At 36.0% G+C, this 20,028-nt stretch overlaps 2 long non-coding RNA genes across 2 annotated transcripts; both read right to left on the bottom strand.

Moving 5' to 3' along the window:
* Positions 1-948: 948 nt before the first annotated feature.
* Positions 949-2,304, bottom strand: LOC121414434. The gene is made up of 2 exons (XR_005969858.1): positions 2,264-2,304; positions 949-1,497 (listed from the first exon to the last, which is right to left on the bottom strand). It is a non-coding gene; the product is annotated as an uncharacterized LOC121414434 (long non-coding RNA).
* A 4,841-nt stretch (positions 2,305-7,145) lies between these two features.
* LOC121412779 lies at positions 7,146-9,236 on the bottom strand. Its single transcript, XR_005969672.1, has 2 exons — positions 9,127-9,236; positions 7,146-7,337 (listed from the first exon to the last, which is right to left on the bottom strand). It is a non-coding gene; the product is annotated as an uncharacterized LOC121412779 (long non-coding RNA).
* Positions 9,237-20,028: the final 10,792 nt, after the last annotated feature.

Raw genomic sequence — 20,028 nt, 5'->3', positions numbered from 1 at the left:
ATAGTAGTGAAGGAATGTCAAATTTCAGAGACGACACCCAATAAAATTTCAAAAAAATCTTTCCATGGATATAAGAAACCATTTCTTCAGCCGAATGGTCATCAAGAACCAATGACAACTCTCTCATAGACAGCACCCAAGAAAAATGCCCAAAGTTGTTCCAGACTAGATGGAGGAAACCACTTCTTTCGCCAAAAGGGTCATGGAGTGTCAGAAATATCTGCCCAAACATGCGATGTCAAAACTGATGGACAGCACCCAACATTGTTTCCAAACTTGTTCCTTGCTGGATATAGGAAACCATTTCTTTAGCCACAGGGACACTTGGAAAAATCTACCAATCACTGCCCTACGCACAGACTGGAAGATAGATGAATGAGCAGCCTAGCATCACTTCATGTCAAGCTTCAGGACCTGGCTGAGAAGCTTCTCTGACTTGATGAAAATCCATATTTCATTGTTCGAAATAGACATGAAATTACACACTCTGAAAATTTGCTTTGCCCAATTGATTATGGGCCCGGCAGCTGCTGTGCAGTGCCAGATCGACAAAGCTCTATCACTTTGATCATTGAACGCCAAACATGGTAGCAGCAACTCACATCTTTTAACGTCTTTTGGTCTGACGGGGCCGGGGTTTGAACCCCTGACCTCCTAGTTGTGAGATGGACACTTTACCAACTGAGCAAACACAGCAGTCATGATCATTATGATCATGAACTATAACAAGAAGGAAATATTTCTATGATGGCCTGCAAATTGTGCATTGTATAATCACTGCAAAGAAGTGAAAGGCTCACAAGTTTGCACTTAAGATTTTTAAATGGCACCACATCATATGCAAATTGATCATTGATTGGAGGCCCTTCTCCAAATATAACTGGCAATGTTGATCATAACCTTATCTAGCCCAGGTGGTGGGGGGGGGGGATTTTTTTTAGCCCCACATGATATTTTTTGTAATAAATCTGTAAAGTTCAGGACACAAGACAATGAATTTTTTCTCATGCAACTTTTGGGACAAAATTCACAACGTGATGGTATGCGATTGCAAAGTTAGGCAACGTTTTGTAAGTGCATATCAGATCCAAAATTGCTAAAAAGGTAACTTCATTTGACAATTTCAATGCAAATTCTGTATGTAGCCAAAATTAATAAATGTATCATCATTTTTACCTTTGCTGTCTACAAACTATTGATTTCATGTATTTATGACTGAAAATAGAGACGACAACTTTCATCGAAAAAAATTGATGAGAACCCACTGTCTATGAAATTTCAAAATACATGTAGCCTGGGCTACATAGGGTTAAACCATGGGGCAAATGGTTAATGACTGTAAGTTCCCTTCACTTTTAGGGAATACCTGAACATGACAAAGATTCCTCTGAACAGGAAATCTATTCAAAATTCATTCCAAAGAAAGTGCGTTTCCTCCTGGACCCAGAAAATGAATGTTAACAAAGATGTAAAGAATCTGCTGTAATAGCTTTAACCCTAAATCTCCCGGGGTATTTTGATTCTTGTCATTCCCGGGGGGGGCCATTATGGCCCCCCTTAAGATCTCGGCCGCCGATCGCGCGAGCGACGCAAAAATTTGCACGCTGGTAGTGTGCGATGTAATCTACAAGGCTGTATGGTAAAATTTTCCAAAATAATGACATTTTATTTTATATGAATTAATTATGCTAATTTATGCATAAATCATACTTTTTGCTCTAATTCACTAAATAAAGCTCTTAGAATGCTAATTTTTGGTAAAAATTTTCTTTGTAGCATTCTTAACAATCGTAATTCAAAAAAACTTTGGTTTGGAAATAAATTTCTTATGTATTTTATTGTTTTATGAATTTCTTATGTATTTCCATGTTTTTTTACTTTTTGTTTTTTATTGTTTTTTCAATGGAAAATGTTCCAGACATAATTCTGATCATAAACAAGGCAAAATTAATTACATTTAATCAGTAAAAGTAGAAATAGTGATACATTTATGAATTTTGGCTAAATATGCAATTTGCATTGGATTTGTACATGAAATCACGTTTATGAGCAATTTTGGGTCTGACATGCACTTGCATAATGTTGCGTAATGTCGTAACCGCGTACCCGGGCGTCACAATTTTGGTCTCAAAATTTGCGCGAGACTTGAATGTAAAAAGTCAATGAGCTGCGAGGTGAAAAAATTTCGCGCAGCAGATATATCGCGAAAATTGTTGAGGGGGGGGCCATTATGGCCCCCCCCCCGGGACAATTAGGGTTAAACAAGTAGACTTTGGTTTCAAAAGTAAAGATACAGACAAAGCCAGAAAATATATACCTTTTGGTAACAAGACTGGCACACATGAGGAGCAAAAAATTGGTCTTTACTGACTCTGAGTCTATAATTCCAAGACCTAACTTTGCCTTTCATTTCATCAGAGTCACATAAATCCGGAAAAATCCAATAAACATAGGAAAATATTAAATAGCTGGAAAAGACATAAATAAATGACCAACTGGAACTAAATCCACTGAGAATTCCTCTAATGCGACCAGGCCAACACTTTCACAAGATATTAGCATTTGTGAGTCCAAGAGGCGTGTGAATTGCATGAGGTTTTGAAGAGCTCTGGATATCATACATAAGCTGAGAGGAACACCATTCCACACAGTACTTGAACATTATCAGATTCCAAACACCAAATATAAAGATGACACATGCAACTGAACTAAATTTCTGGAAGTCAGCAGCGCTCTCTTCATCACCAGTTCCTCGTCTTCTCTTTGTGTAGAAAAAAATGGTTACCTGCGTCGATATGGAGAGCAGACTAGGTTTCCATCGATCTTGATCAATGCCAATGAGCTCCAAAGCCATATTGGCTAAACTGCTCCGTCAATATTTCAAATACCAATATGGGTCAACTTGAAACACTGCACTGGTGTCAACTTGAAACACTTGAAACACCTCACTGGGAGTCAACATGAGACACTACTCTAGGAGTAAAAATTTGACATTGCACTTCTGAAACAAGATTCACATATTGCTCTGATTGAAAGAGCATTTTTTTTACACATTGTGGAAAAAACATTGAAGTGCACAACCCTCATAAAAATGGCTGAAAATTTCATATCCGAAGTTGAAGATTTGGGCAGACAAACCTATTTTTCGATCCTACCGTCTATCATCACATATCTAAACATCCGTGCAGTCCACATTATCTCTTCACATTCATGATGTCATGATGGATACACACTCGGCACTTGTACAAATATTGTGTTTTTGGTGGTGCCATTGGCATTAGCGCAAACATGAGGTTTATGTAGGTACATGGTGAAATTACCCCAATAAGTGTGGAATATACTGTATTTCAAATTGAAATGACACATACAGAAAAGGAAAATATATATATTGCAAAATAATTCACACTGCTCTTTCATTGCTCTGCAGCTAAAAAATGGATCAATGTCTGAATATATAAATATCTTATAATTTTTTTTTTATAAAAAACTTCTTAGCATGTTATTAAATCAGTCATGGAAAATATAATGTTGCAACAATGTGAAACACAGATACATTTAGAGCAACAGCTGGAACAATTAGTACTGGGAGGTATATAAAGAAAGACAGAAATCCTTATACGGGGAAAATTGCTGCCCAATATTTTCTATTGCCCTAAATGAATAATTACTGGTTAACTGATTGCATTGTCTCACATACTTTTATAGGCTACACAAAATCATGAATAAAGCACTTACATTGTAGTAAGTTGTAAACCATGCACAGCATTGTCAAGTTTCCTTCCCTGCACACTGAAAAATAGATCTCTTGGTAGTGATGTCACTAATTGTGTGATTCTGGCAAGAAGACCCCAGCTCAAACCAGACAGGAAGCCATGTTTGTGAGGACGAGGGCCTACCATCATCGATCAACTAGGTCAACTGCTATGGTCCTGCAACTTGAATGAATCTTCCAGGCTGCTGGTCTTACAATTCACTTTATTTTTTAAAGAAAAAAAATACACTTCATTAATACAAAGCAAGCATAGTATATAGCACAGACAATTGTACACTGTAGGGCAGGTCCAAGCTATCTGACATAGATGTAAAGGCCACCGCACACCTTTTGATTGTTGTACATTGAGACATGTGACATCTTGCTGTATAAAGTCATCCTACCAATACTCATATTGAAATCATACGATTAGCTACAAATTAAAGTCGATTTGGCCTTTACTACACAAAAAATAAAGGTTTAAAAATCAGCTAAAATTATTTAGAATACTCACAGTTAATTTCACGCCTCAAAAAAAAGAAGATAGTTGTTAATCACATTTCAGAAAATAAAAAATAAGCGATTTGCTCCAAAATCAGATTGTGGACCATTCAAAAGGTGTGCGGAGACCTTAAGAGACAAATTAAAAAGGTGTTTCACAAAAAGTTAAGTATGATTAAATTTCTACTTGCGTGTGGAAAATAACAGGGCCCCGTCTTACAGAGTTGAGATTGATCCAATCAATCGCAAAGTCAACAAATTTCAACATATAAAATGCATATTTGTTTTAAAAAAATTCTAGATATGAATGTATATCAATAAATTCATTGATTTATTGACAATATGGTGTGTTCTCCTTCAATTACAAAGGACATTTTGCAAATTTCCTGTATAAAAAATTGACACAAATGGATTTCCATAGAATTACGATAGATTGGCTCAATCATAACTTTGAAAGATGGGGCCAAAATCATTTTATTCCACTCCCAAAGGATGCGCTCTAATGCAGATGAATTGATCAGACTGTGTAATTTCATGAGCATATTAATGCTATCAGTATGACTTGACTTAAGGTCAGATTTTGTTTTGTTTTGTGAAACATTCCTAGAATTGGTTTGCCATACCTAATAAAAAGGAAAGTAAAATATCAAATAAAATGAAAGCACTTTCTAACTCAATTATAATTCTAGACCTATCTAATGTGGGTTTTTATCTTAACCTGGGTTGAGAGACACATACTTAAAGGCTCCTTCAAACAGTTCTTCAGTTATAGCGAGGACAAGTCATTTCATTATGATGTTCAGTAATATTTCATCACCTTTATGTGTAAGTTTCATGAACTATACGTTCTACGTTATGATGTCATAACTTGAAGACTTGATGTTGATGACGCCACCGCCGTCGGAAAACCGGTGCCTATGCATGTAGTCTCGCTCTGCTATGTGACGAGACAAATATCAATGAAAAGCAAGTAACAAAACAAAAATAAAAAGGAAATTGTAGTACCAAACTAATGAAATAATCTCGTCCAGATCTCTCAATTTTTTCTAGAACGTTTGATAACAACACCAAGAAGAGTTTCTACACCAAAAATTAGGACAATTTGACCTTTTCTTTGAGTCGAAAGTATACAAATTATGCATAAATTAGCATACATAATAGAAAAAAAATTATACAATATGTAGCATTAAGTTCAAAGCAATGTGCATGCAAACTATCAGCTCTCACAACACCTCCATAGCATGCATCTAATAATGAAACAACAGATAATTCAGAAACGATGAAATGTCAGCAAAGAGATAATAGCTTGGACCTGCTGCATGGAACTGCACAAAAGTCATCATAAGAAACATAACAATAGTGTTGCTAAGGCGAGCACATAATACGTCAGCCCGTGACGCAGAAAATGGAGTTATTGGTCAAGCAAGAAAAGTGGAAGGAGGTGACTTCACCTTTGACCTTTTGACCTCAAAATAAATAGGCTTCCTGGGATCCATGCTAGTATCATACACACCAAATTATATCAGCCTAGGTTAAGTTAGACTACAGTTATCACGTTAACAAGGACTTCAGAAGGAAAACATGTCACTGTGATCTTGACCTTTGACCTTTTGACCTCAAAATCTATAGGCTTCCTGAGATCCATGCTAGTATCATACACATCAAATTATATGAGCCTAGGTTAAGTTAAACTAAAGTTATCATGTTAACAAAGACTTCAGAAGGATAACATGTCACTGTGACCTTGACCTTTGACTTTTTGACCTCAAAATCAATAGGCTTCCTGGTATCCATGCTAGTATTATACACACCAAATTATATGAGCCTAGGTTATTACACTAAAAGTTATCACGTTTACAAGGACTGCAGAAAAGATGAAAACATGTCAGTGTGACCTTGACCTTTGACCTTTTGACCTCAAAATCAACAGGCTTCCTGGGAGCCATGATAGTATCATACACAACATATTATATCAGCCTAAGTTAAGTAAAACTGAAGTTATCGTGTCCACAAGAATTGCAGAAGGGTAAGATGAAAATATGTCACTGTGACCTTGACCTTTTGACCTCAAAATCGATAGGCTTCCTGGGATCTATGCTCGTATCGGACACACCAAATTATATGAGTCTAGGTTAAGTCAAACGGAAGTTATCACGTTTATAAGGAAAAGTTAACAGACGGACGGATGGACAGCAGACATGATACCATAATATGTCCCGTCTAGGACGGGGGTATAAAAGTGGGTTCATACAGCTAAACTACAGTCTCATATTTGATACAACAAATTCTGAATAAACTGATAATTGGTTTTAACAATTTGATATACATGATCACATAAATACCAATAAAATTTCAAAACAGACACTCCCCCTCCCCGGGGGTGGGGCCACTTACATTGACGAATGGATAACATGAGTGACCCAAAATACACGTAAAAAGGATGCCTTTTTCAAGATAGGGCATGTTACATACAGTGTACGGTACGTAATAAGGGTGTCAAAAACACTCAAATAATGAAAAAAGGTATCTATCTTCGCTAGAAAGGGTTAAATTTGCGAGGGTATAAAAAATTAAAACTAAAATGTTTTATAAAGGATGTACCTTTTGCCCCAAGAGTTAACACTACGTGTTTAGAGTACGATTTGCACGAGGTGTGGGAGGTGGGATTGTACTAAACCCAATGATGTAGGTAAAGGTAAAACCGTCGACCGACGTCAGTGGCATAATTGAAATATCGCTGTACTTGTTTAGGGGTTCAAGGTTCAATGCAGGGAATACTTGCCAAGGGTATCGTTTTGATTCCAATACTTGTTAAGGGAAGAGTTTCACGCGCCAATATTTGTTAAAGGGTGCATTTTCAGAATATGGAAAATACATGTTTAGGGTGCTTATCGAGACCCCATGGTCGCGCATGGTATCCACTCGTCAATGGAAGTGGCCCTTCCGGGACACTCCCTCTAGCAGAAGATGACTTCAAGAATACTGTTATCTCCTTGTATCTGGTAGACTATCTCTCTCATTTTTACTTGGCAGATGGTTATCATCAGATAGGGGTTGCATCCATGTTGTACACTGAGTGACAAGACTGCGGGAGTAAAGTGAAAAGAAAAAAATAATAATAATAGTCAGTTCTTGTATAGCGCCTAACACATTCTGAATAACGTCTCTACGCGCTTCAAAAGGACTTGGATTTAATTATTACCCCGGCTGTAGCTCAAGCAGCTAGCTTTGAGAACTTGTCATTTCTAGGTATAAATTCCAGCCAGGTACCCTTTCACCTGACCTGGGTTGAGTGTAGCACAATGTGGAGAAATTTCTTGCTGAAGGAAACTACGCCATGGCTGGGATTTGAACCCACGACCATCTGTTTCAAAGTCCGGAGACTAATCAACTGGGCCACAACGCTCCACATTTTTTAAACAACATTCCATTACTCAGAAATATCTGCATTGGGAAAAATGCACTTCTATGGCATTTGTTGTGATTATACAGACTCTCTTTTTCAATGAGTTTGTATATATGGACAAAAAAACTTTACTTGCTTATTTACTACTTTACATATCTTTTACCACAGACATATGACTATCGCAATTTACTGCATAATGTTAATTTCCGCATATTTACATGTATATTTACAACTTTTTAATTGCTGCTTTCCATGACGTCCGAGTTATGTAGAAATTTGGGATGTCAAAAAACTGGGGAAAACAGAAATCATGAACACCAATTATAATAGCAGAGTATGAGAGTTGCGAGAAATGGCAAATTGGAAAGCTGCCATAGCCAAGAAATGAAATATGCAATTCCATGACTTTTCATTTGGGTGGTTTTTAGAATCATATGGACTTGGCTATTCTTACATTCATATACATGGTAGATAGTAGAGAGAGGGTGCTATGATATGGATGTAAGAAAAGCCCAAGTCCAGCGGGCTTTTCGTGTAATTTTACCAGATTTTCCTCCTTTATTAAAGGCATTTCTGAGTTGATTTCAGATTTATCATTCATACAGAAGATGAGTCATTGTACATGTACATGTATATGGAAAAATTCCCCATATTTAACTAAATTTTGCCCCAAAATTGGAATTGGGCTGTTTTTATATTCAGATACTCAATTGCTAAGCTGTGTGTGACACAGCCTAGATGTTGTATAAACACTATGCTGTGAGACATCCGTTTGAGATGATAAAAAAACAAGTTGGGTGACTTCGATGTCAACGTTTTAGTGCTGGTGTTGCCCTGATTTTTAAATCAGCACAGTACAAAACTTAAAGAGCAAATATTTAAGTTTTTTATGTGTGATTTTGTTTTTGAAGTTCAGATACCATCCACCTAATAGGGGTCTCCCTTTTCAGACTTGTTTACTCATGCATGAAACACTAATTGTCCAATTCTATTCAGATGAAAGATTAGAATCTGAGCTTTACAGCGATCAGTCACCTATTTCAGGATTCCCAGCTTTTCAAGAAAACAAAATTCCCAGATAATTATTTAAACCGGTCCCAGTTTTTCTAAGTTGTTGCAGTGAATTACATGTAAAAATAACCCACTAAAAACCGCCATAACCAGTCATTCAATGGGTTTTGTTTTGATATGCAACAAAATATAACAAGAGTCTAACTGACTACCGTGCTTTCAATTTTTTTGGGTGATTAAAATTCCCTGACTTTTCCCTCCTTTGAGGCATATATCCCTGATTTCAAATTTTTCTTAAAAAAATCGAATTCCCTAATTTAAAAAAATAATTTTCCCTGATGGGCTGGGAAACCCGCTATTCATTCTGATTATGAAGGATAAAGCATCAATAATTCTTGGTTCATTATTTTCTGGGACGCACCCTGTAGACAATTATTGTATATCCTGCACAACTTACCACTGGTTCTGGTGGCATATTGCAGCACATTTTCTGGTCCATTGACCCAAGTTTGTCGAGTTCATCCTCCAGCGTGACTACACAGTCTTGCTACATATTCTCTGCTTTCCGTTGGGCTATTTCTGCCATATGAACCCTTGATTCCAGGGATCTGTTCTTGTGAATACCACTACTGTGTATGCCCTCTGTAAAGAGAAATATCAAAATACGATAAAATTCAATTCTCAGTTCTGAAGTGAAATGGCTCCGATAGTCCCACCCACATTACATAAATCAATATGTACAGGATTACTGACTGTGACATTGAAATACCAAACATTTCCTGCTTTTCATTTAGAAAATTGCAAGGAAAACTAGTCCTGTTTCTTTAAACAATGCTCATCTTTCCATGATTCATCAAACAAATGGACTGCGAACCATAACTATCACATGATTAACAAAGAAGTCAGAAAACTACCAGGTAACAATCTTCTTCTGCTAAAATCACTGAAATTCACCATTATTTAAATTTGTTGCCTATTGGAAGCACACAGATCCTGTACAATGATGGATCCAGAGTACTATAGAACAATGTTTCTCATTGGATATTGCTTCAACATGTGTGTCTAGCAGATATAAAAAGGTTCTCAGAATACCAATTCAAAAAGATTTTAAGGGTATTGTATCACACTGATTTTAACAGAGATAAAATATTTTATTTCATCTGTGATAATATGGATCTCAGAATACCACCTCAGAACATTATTATCCTAGTTATTATCCCTCGATCATTTTCTTTGATTGAAGTATCATTAAAGAGCACATATTAAACTTTTCGAGGCATGATTTTTTTTTTAAGTTCAGACACTGTCTGCCAAATGATTGTTGGGCATCCCTTCTTTAGATTTGTATTTCTACTCATACATGAATGGCTTAACCCTAAATCTCCCGGGGTATTTTGATTCTTGTCATTCCGGGGGGGGGGGGGCCATTATGGCCCCCCTTAAGATCTCGGCCGCCGATCGCACGAGCGACGCAAAAATTTGCACGCTGGTAGTGTGCGATGTAATCTACAAGGCTGTATGGTAAAATTTTCCAAAATAATGAGATTTTATTTTATATGAATTAATTATGCTAATTTATGCATAAATCATACTTTTTGCTCTAATTCACTAAATAAAGCTCCTAGAATGCTAATTTTTGGTAAAAATTTTCTTTGTAGCATTCTTAACAATCGTAATTCAAAAAAACTTTGGTTTGGAAATAAATTTCTTATGTATTTTATTGTTTTATGAATTTCTTATGTATTTCTTTGTTTTTTTACTTTTTGTTTTTTATTGTTTTTTCAATGGAATTTGTTCCAGACATAATTCTGATCATAAACAAGGCAAAATTAATTAAGTTTAATCAGTAAAATTAGAAATAATGATACATTTATGAATTTTGGCTAAATACGCAATTTGCATTGGATTTGTACATGAAATCACGTTTGCGTAATGTCGTAACCGCGTACCCGGGCGTCACAAATTTGGTCTCAAAATTTGCGCGAGACTTGAATGTAAAAAGTCAGTGAGCTGCGAGGTGAAAAAATTTCGCGCAGCAGATATATCGCGAAAATTGTTGAGGGGGGGCCATTATGCCCCCCCGGGAGAAATAGGGAAATGGGATTTTTGATGTTATTAATTTATGTTAAAACATACAGGATATCAATTATAAAAAATGCCCAAGTCCATAAGAGGTCATTTCAAGAAAAAAAAATGGGCAATTGAAGTATAGGCCTATTTGGCCAAACGACATCAGAGAACATCATGAAACAAATTTAAGTGTACATTTTTTAAGGAACATTCACTTTACTTGTGTCGGGGTGGGGGCCTTTTGTCTGGTGGCTTGTCTGGTCGTTTTTAGAATCATATGGACTTGAGTCATTTTTACATTCATATAACTATTCTTGCAATCATACCAGATTTTCCGCCTTTTCCGAGAAAATGTCAGATTTATCATTTATACACAAGATGAGTCATTGTGTAGGAACAATTTCCATATTCAAATCAATTTCACCAAAAAATTGAATTTGGGCCATTTTTATATTCAGATACTCAATTTTCAGTTATGTTTTTTTCTGGGACACAATGTGAAGACAATTACAAATAGTGCACAACTTACCACTGGTTCTGGTGGCATTCCTGGGCATCTTCTGGACATCTGATCTGAATTTTTTTAGTTCATCCTCCTACGTGACCACCTTTTCCTGATCTAACTCCATATTCAGCGCTTCCTGTTAGGCCACATCTGCCAGATGGAACCTCTTTTCCAGAGCTGTGTTCTCGTGAGTAGTAGTCTATATACCATCTGTAGGAACATAAATTTAAGAGAAAACTTAGTTCTTGGTTCTGAAGTGGAATGAATCTGACAATCTCACCTGCTTTACATAAATCAATAAACAAGAATTGATGACTTTGTGACATTGAAAAATTTTCTTGTTTACATTATCCATTGATTATACAATGTAATAATCAAAGGCCATGGAGGGGCAAAGTTTCTGGGACGCACTAATAATCATATCATATTGGATGGCTCAGAATCAAATACCAAAAATATTTGCCCAAAGAGTTTGGGCAAAGATTCCATGAATCACAGATGAGTGTAATATTATAGGCAGTATCGAGTTGAATATTTCTCGTATTCCACAATAATAAAGCCATCCAATATAATCATTATCATCTTTCCCAACCCCCCCCCCCCGGAAAAAGATAGAGAAATTTGATTGAACAAGCCATATAACATAAACACATGTAAGGCATCATCACTTCATAAGATCAAATTTATGACTTGAATGTAGTTCATTATGACGTCATTGAGGGTCGTGCTGTTAACCCTATCTAGGCCGGGGTATTTTGGGAGTTCCTATGGCCGGGGGGGGGGGGGTGGGGCCTCCCAGCCCCCCCTAAAATCTCGGCCGTCGACCGCGCGATCGTGACGAAAATTGGCACGCAGATTGCCTGGGGCATAATCTACAAGATTGTATAGTAATTTATTTCATGCGAATCGCTATTAAGTGATTATGCTAATTTATGCGTAATTAGTATGCGAAATCATACTTTTCCCTCTAACTCCCTAAATAAAGCTCTAAATGTACTAATTTTTGGTATAGAAACTCTTTGTGGTGTCCTTAGCAAGTGGACATGAAAAAAATTGTGATATCAAATCATTTTCTTATGTATTATATTGTTTTTTGCAATTTCTTATGTATTTCTTTGTTTTTTTTTACCTTTTGTTTTTCATTGTTTTTTCAATGAAATTTGTTGGGGACTCTTCTCTGATCATAAAAAGCATAAAATGAATACATTTAGACTAGAAAAACTAAAAATAATCATACATTTATGAATTTTGGTTGAAAACGCAATTTGCATTGACTTTGTACACGAAATCACGTTTTTGAGCAATTTCCGGTCTGACATGCACTTACATAATGTTGCGTAATTTCGGAACCACGTACCCGGGTGACGCAAAATTGGTCTCAAAAGTTGCGCAAGACTTGAAAGTAAAAAGTCAGCGAGCGGCGCGGTCAAAAAATTTCGCACGGCGAAAATATCGCGCGATTCGTTGAGGGGGGGCCTCCGAGGCCCCCCCGGCCTAGATAGGGTTTAAGATGCGCAATATCATTGTTTGCATTGTTGTACGCATTGTATCTTTCAAGCATTTGTGCATACGCATTATGCTGTTGAATATGCTCTCATATTCAATAATAAATTTTGTACAGGAGCCTGTGGGATATTCATCGGATTTTGGTCCTTTCTAGGGATATGCTCTGATACTGCACGGGCAATTGATGCAGACCAAAATATGCGTTTTTAATGCACCGCTAAAACACTCTGTATAGATGATAATTATAAATACTGCACAACTTACCACTGGTTTCTGTGCATCTGAGCTGAATTTCTGAATTTATCCTCCAGAGGGACAACAACCTTTTCCTAATCTAACTCCATATTCTGCACTTCCCCCTGGTCCAATTCTACCAGATGGAACCTCTTTTCTAGTACTCTATATCACCTCTGTAGAAAAATAAATTTAAGAGAAGACTTAGTTCTTGGTGCTGAAGTGGAATGACTCTTAAAATCTCATCTGCTTTACACATTTCAATATCCACAGAATTGTTGACTTTGTGTAATTGAAACATTTTCTTGTTCACATGACCTGTAGATTATACAATGTAATCATCAAAGGCCATGGAGGGGAAAAGTTTCTGGGACACACTTATAATCATATCATATTGGATGGCTCAGAATCAAATACCAAAAATATTTGCCCAAAGAGTTTGGACAAAGATTCCATGGATCACAGATTAGTGTAATATTATAGGCCCTATCGAGTTGAATAATTCTCGTATTCCCTGATAATGAAGCCATCCAATATAAATATTGTATTTTCCAAACACCCCCCCGGCAAAAAAGATGGAGAAATTTGATTGAACAAGTCATATCATATACCGGGTAAATATAGCACCATCATTTCATAAGATCAATTTGCAACTTGAATGTAGTTCTTATGCTGCACATCACACCGTTTTCATTGTTGTACGCATTGTATCTTTCACGCATTTCCATGGGCAATTGATGCAGAACAAAATACATGTTTTAATTGCATCGCTAAAACACTGTATCTAGATGATAATTATAAATACTGTACAACTTACCACTGGTTTCTGGGCATCTGAGCTGAATTTCTTGAGTTCATCCTCCAGCAAGACAACCTTTTCCTAATCTAAATACATATTCTGCGCTTCCCGCTGGGCCGATTCTGCCAAATGGAACCTCTTTTCTAGTGCTGTGAGTGTGTTCTGGTGAATAGTACTCTATATTCCCTCTGTATGAACATAAATTTAGGAGAAAACTTTATAGTTCTTTCTTCTGAAGTGGAATAACTCTTAACCATCTAACCTGCTTTATACAAACCAATATCCACAGGATTGATGACTTTGTGACATTGAAACATTTTCTTGTTTACATTACCTGTTGATTATACAATCTAACACTATGGCTTTATTCAGTCAAATTTTTGTATATGTTTCAAGTATTCAACTCCCCCATATAAGTTCTATATATAGGGCTGGATATATCATTCTGAACCTTCTCCATGTTTTTACTTTCAATTTTAGTGGGGGTGCATATGGAACTCTTAGTCTTAGTGTACCTACATTTTATTTTCTTCCCTATTTCTTTTCATATTGAGACTCTCACTGTCTATTCATTGGAGCCTTCAACCAACAAACTCTGGCTCCGTCATATCCACATCTCTCTTGTATTTGTTCAATTTTTCTCAGTCCAATTTTATCTGATTTTTATCATCGTATTCTTTGATTTTCTGTTTCCACACAACTTCCCAAGGCAAAGCCCAGATACGGTGGCACTTGTTCCAAAGGTTTCATTTCCTTTTAATGAAGGTAGGACACAATCGCTCACACTATTGCGAGGTTAATATATGCTATATGAACCTCGCACAACCAACGTGTTTACGCAATGGATTTTAGAGTTGTTGTTAACATCGCCTCATGACGTGATTGCTGTTAGCCGAAATCCATTCCCCTACTCACCAGGGCTTTTTCTGGTAGAAAGCGTTCCATTTTCAATTTTTAACATATTTTTTAATTAAAAAGGACACAAAAAAGAGCAAAATCCCTTACTTCCGCCTGGAAAGTGGCTTCGCACGTCTCTTCCACGGAAATAAAAGGAAGGTCGTTGGTGGCGCTAATACAGTTCACAACCTTAATTCAGCTTGTCGGTATTTTTAAAACTAGATTCCTGATTCATTGTATGCGCAATTCCAATGATTGTTTGATAAAATAGAGACACCAATAAATGCAATAACTGAAAAAACATACTTTTCTTATTTTTGCTGATAATACTTTTTGGAAAATATTCAAAAGATGACAAAAAAAAAATATAGGAAATTCTACATACCTAGTTGAACGAAGCCCCGCAAGTGCTACCATTCGTTTGCCAATTAACGTTCTACCAAAGTCTTTACGAAAATAATCAGAAATATCGTGATTTGCGAGGGCATGCAAGAGAATTATATCGAAACTTCTTTGTGAAATGACTGGGTTGGAATAACACTTGTCATAAGAGCCTTGCACATAAACTTAAATGTTGACCTGAAAATGACCTTTGACCTTACCATGTGACCTCCGACTGCAGCATAACATGCAGGTCGCCTAAGTAAATCTACCATCCAAGTTTTGTTGAAAAGTAACTTACGGTTGCGGAGTTAGGTGTCATAAGAGAGTCTTGCATGTAAACTTTAACGTTGACCTCAAAATGACCTTTGACCTTACCATGTGACCTCAGACTGCAGCATAACATGCACGTCCCCCAAGTCTGTCTAACATCCAAGTTTGGTTGAAAAGTGACTTACGGTTGCGGAGTTAGGTGTCATAAGAGAGTCTTGCATGTAAACTATAACGTTGACCTGAAAACGACCTTTGACCTTACCATGTGACCTCCAACTGCAGCATAACATGCAGGTCCCCCAAGTCCATCTACCATCCAAGTTTGGTGGAAATGCGACTTACGGTTGCGGAGTTAGGTGTCATAAGAGTCTTGCATGTAAACTTTAACGTTGACCTGAAAATGACCTTTGACCTTACCATGTGACCTCCGACTGCAGCATAACATGCAGGTCCCCCAAGTCCATCTACCATCCAAGTTTGGTTGACGGTTGTGGAGTTAGGTGTCAAGAGAGTCTTGCATGTTAACTTTAACTTTGACCTGAAAACGACCTTTGACCTTACCATGTGACCTCCGACTGCAGCATAACATGCAGGTCCCCCAAGTCCATCTACCATCCAAGTTTGGTTGAAAAGCAACTTACGGTTGCGGAGTTAGGTGTCATAAGAGAGTCTTGCATGTAAACTTTAACGTTGACCTGAAAATGACCTTTGACCTTACCATGTGACCTCAGACTGCAGCATAACATGCATGTCCCCCAAGTCCATCTACCATCCAAGTTTGGTTGAAAAGCGATTTACGGTTGTGGAGTTATGTGTTATTACAAGTATGTGACGGACGACATTTATATCCCTAACTTGAGTAAGTCTCGCCTTCACCTCTGGTGGGCGAGACAAAAAATCAACGCTTAAATTACACATTTTAATTTGAGTGACATTCATCATATGGGTAGGATACAATACAAGGAGAGAGATAGTTGGGAACTGCGTTATATGCGAATCGGGTGTGATAGCTAAAAGTTACACAAGACACAAGTCAAGCATGTTTATTAAGTGTAAGGGTTTACAGGCATACACAGTATTGTTTGCACTAGAAGCTTTCATATATATTACTGAGGACTGCTTGATACATGTAAGGAAGGGGAGTGCGACTTTTGGGAAAGCTGCTAAAGCTATGGTCTTGGTTATGAGTTATCTGTAGAATAAAGCCTTTTAATGTTATTGTGTGACTCTAAAACTATCCTGTCTGAAGTCTGGTTCTTGTTCAGGTATGCTACCCCTTTCAAACTTTTAATTCATGAAAATTAACTAACACAGACTTACATGTGTGGGGCTGAGTTGGCTGACATTGTCAATCTTGTCTGGAGATATGCACAAGCTAAATTTCAAGGCAAAAATTTAGTCACAGTTCAGAAGTGGCATCATTATTTCTGCAGGAATAGAAACAACTCACAATGGCCGGCCCTCACAATCGCTACCAACATGTTTCAAGTTGCGTTGAGTTCTTTCATTTTAGTTTTTTAAATTTCGCACAAAATCAATCTAGCCACAGCACAGACAGTGTAATGAAGAGAATATAAGGGAAGAATATTTTATTAAGAAAATAATGCGCCCTCTAACTGAATAAACATTATAGTTTATCAGTTGAACAACTTAAAGGAGAATCAAACCTTTGGAACAAGATAGCTTGTGTGAAAACAGAAAAATCAAAGAAATAGATCAACGGAAGTTTGATAAAAATCGGACAAATAATGAGAAAGTTATGAGCATTTGAATATTGCTATCACTAATGCTATGGAGATCCTCAAATTGGCAATGCGACAAAGATGTGTGATGTTACTTGTAAACAACTCTTCCCGTTACTTTAATATATATATGACTTAAATTGCCTCTTTTATCACAGCTATCAGTAGATCATGTGTTCTTTCTATATAGGAGGGCATATACATGTAATACAGATTTTTAAAGAATACGTCATGGATAAAGAGTTTGAATCACAAGAAAAAGCAGAAAGAGACATTTTGGTATTTTACAGTCCGACAGGGTGACCCATGAGATTTCACAAAATGAAATACGGGACAATTGACAAACGAAGATCAACAAAGAAGCCCCACACAAAGTGTTAGACTTGTGAAAAAATATAAAGAATTGGAAGAGAAGGTGAACGAAACAATGAAGGAATGAAAGAAAAGAGATGATTGAGAAGGAAAGAACATGAAAGGAAAACAGAAAAAATAACAGAAAGTTAGAATAAAAGGATGAAAGAAATAATAAAAGAGATAAAAAAAAAGGTTTTCGTCATTCTTTGAAATGAATATAGAAAGAAAGAAAAAAAAGACAGAAAGAAAGAAAGAGAAAGGAAGGGAAGATGAATAAATGTCTGAAAGACATAATAAAGGAGAGAATTAAAAGGGGGAAAAGGTAAGAAAAAGAAGGAGGAAAGAAATAATAAAGGAAATAAACATGTTTCCTTCATTCTTTGAAAGAAAGAAAGAAGAAAACTGGAAGGAAGGAAGGAAGGGAAAGAAAGAAACAAAAGAAAGAAACAAAGAATAAGGGAAAAGAATGAGAAGGGGAAAAATAAAGAAAAGAAGAAAGAGTGGAAGGGAAAAGGAAGCCAAGGTAATTATAAGGAAAGAAAGAATGAAGGAAATAAAAAAAGGATATTTAATAAAGAATGAAAGTAAGAGAAAGAAGGAAAGAAAGAAAAATGAACAGAGAGAGAAAATAAAATGTCTAGGAAAGGAAGATAGGAAATAGATAAATGGTTTATTAATAAAAATCAAGACATCATCGCGGCTAAGGCCGAATTGCGATGTATTCACAAGGTAATAAAGTCACAAAAATATTTAAACAATAACACAGATAATTACAAAATAAATAATACGGATAAAATATTGGAAATAAAGATAGATGGAACAAAAAAGGGCAAGCAGAAAGGATAGGGTATATATAAATGAAAGAAAAAGGGAAAAGTTCAAACTTCAAGTAAACACAAAAATCCAATCATCTAATAAAAATAATAATTTTATTTGGTGTTTTTTAAAATGTATTTTTAAAATTTAGAAAATAAAATATTTTAGAAATGAATAAAATTTCAAAGTGAAACATATTGTCAAACTTAAAAAATAGATGAAACATCGCGGCATCGTGCACACCAAAACTCAAAACGAAAGCTGAAACAACTAGATCTATAAAAAGTCAATAACTTGTTCCTCCGATTACACCTCCAAATCATTAATCTGAGAATCCATAGTATAATTATAAGAATTTCCCGCCGATTTTGTGATTATTTTGGTGGAAAAACTGTTTATCATGTGAGATTGTTTTCACCATTGAGAATTTGCTTCGATCCTACATGCCTAGCTAGTAGCATTAGTAATTGCAATATTCAAATGCTCATAACTTTCTCATTATTTGTCTGATTTTTCTCAAAGTTCAGTTTCTTTGTTCTTATCCTTTGATTTTTCTGTTTCGACACAAGTCTACTTATTAATAATAATAATATTACATAAGATTTATAAAGCGCACTTTCCATGTTGATTATTTCCAAGGTTTAATTCCCCTTTAAAGGAAACCAAAACCCGAGAAGAGAAGCAATCTTATTGGAAAGAGTAAAATGAGAGGAACAATTTAAAAAAAAGTTTCATCAAAATCGGTTATGAAATAAGCAAGTTATGGACGATTAAAAAGTCTTGTTGTACTTACTATGTGGATCCTCAAATTGGCAAACGTGCTTCAAAATGGCTGATTTTGTGGACAACTCTCCATTTGCTTTGTACACATATTTTCAGATTTTCCCCTTTATTTTACATATTTCATATTATCTCCTCCTGACCTTGACATATGTGGTGTGGATTATATTTGCCCATGACATATGTTGTACTCAGAAGGAGGCAAGATGCAATTTGAAAGATGAGGAAAATCTGAAAATTTTTGTACAAAACAAATGGAGAGTTGTCCACAAAATCAGCCATTTTGAAGCACGTTTGCCAATTCGAGGATGCTCATAGAAAGTACAAGAGTTTTCAAACTCCCATAACTTGCTTATTTCATAACCGATTTTGATGAAACTTTTTTTAAATTGTTCCTCTCATTTTACTCTTTCCAATAAAATTACTTCTCTTGTTGGGTTTTGGTTTCCTTCAACAGCACTGACACCCCACCTAAAAATAATTCCCCGTACTAGGCCTACCATACTGTATGCCTGTTTTGTAGTCTGCGATATGCTTTATTTTGACATCAGAGGTCATTTCTGTATGAAAATTTGAACGAATAAACACAAAATGTTAACAGCCTATTTATTCTCTTAACAGTAAGACTTTTCAAATAACTGATTATTTTCCTAGTGAGAAAATTTTCTTTAAAACATATATGCATAGTTAGGAAGAATATCTCAGTGAAGGATTTTTAAAGTTCTGAAGTAGATATGAAATTATGCAGATTAACTCAAAATGATAATGACCAGTCAAAACCTATTTATATTTAAATCTCAACAGGTGAATTTGAATCACAGACTTATAAGTTAATTCAGACTTATAAATTAATTCATCCAGAATCTGAATAGTCAATATTAACGTTCAGCAGATTTTTGGTTTTATACAAACCTCTATATTTTTTACTCAATTGAATGCACATGTGACCGAGAGTTCAATTAAAAAAAAATTGATCGAGGTCCCTTGATCGGCCTTCACTGA

The sequence above is a fragment of the Lytechinus variegatus genome, chromosome 4 (assembly GCF_018143015.1).
Source record: "Lytechinus variegatus isolate NC3 chromosome 4, Lvar_3.0, whole genome shotgun sequence".
Classification (NCBI taxonomy): Eukaryota; Metazoa; Echinodermata; class Echinoidea; order Temnopleuroida; family Toxopneustidae; genus Lytechinus; species Lytechinus variegatus.
The sequence above is the reverse complement of the archived record's forward strand: the minus strand, read 5'-3'. Positions and strand labels throughout refer to the sequence as shown.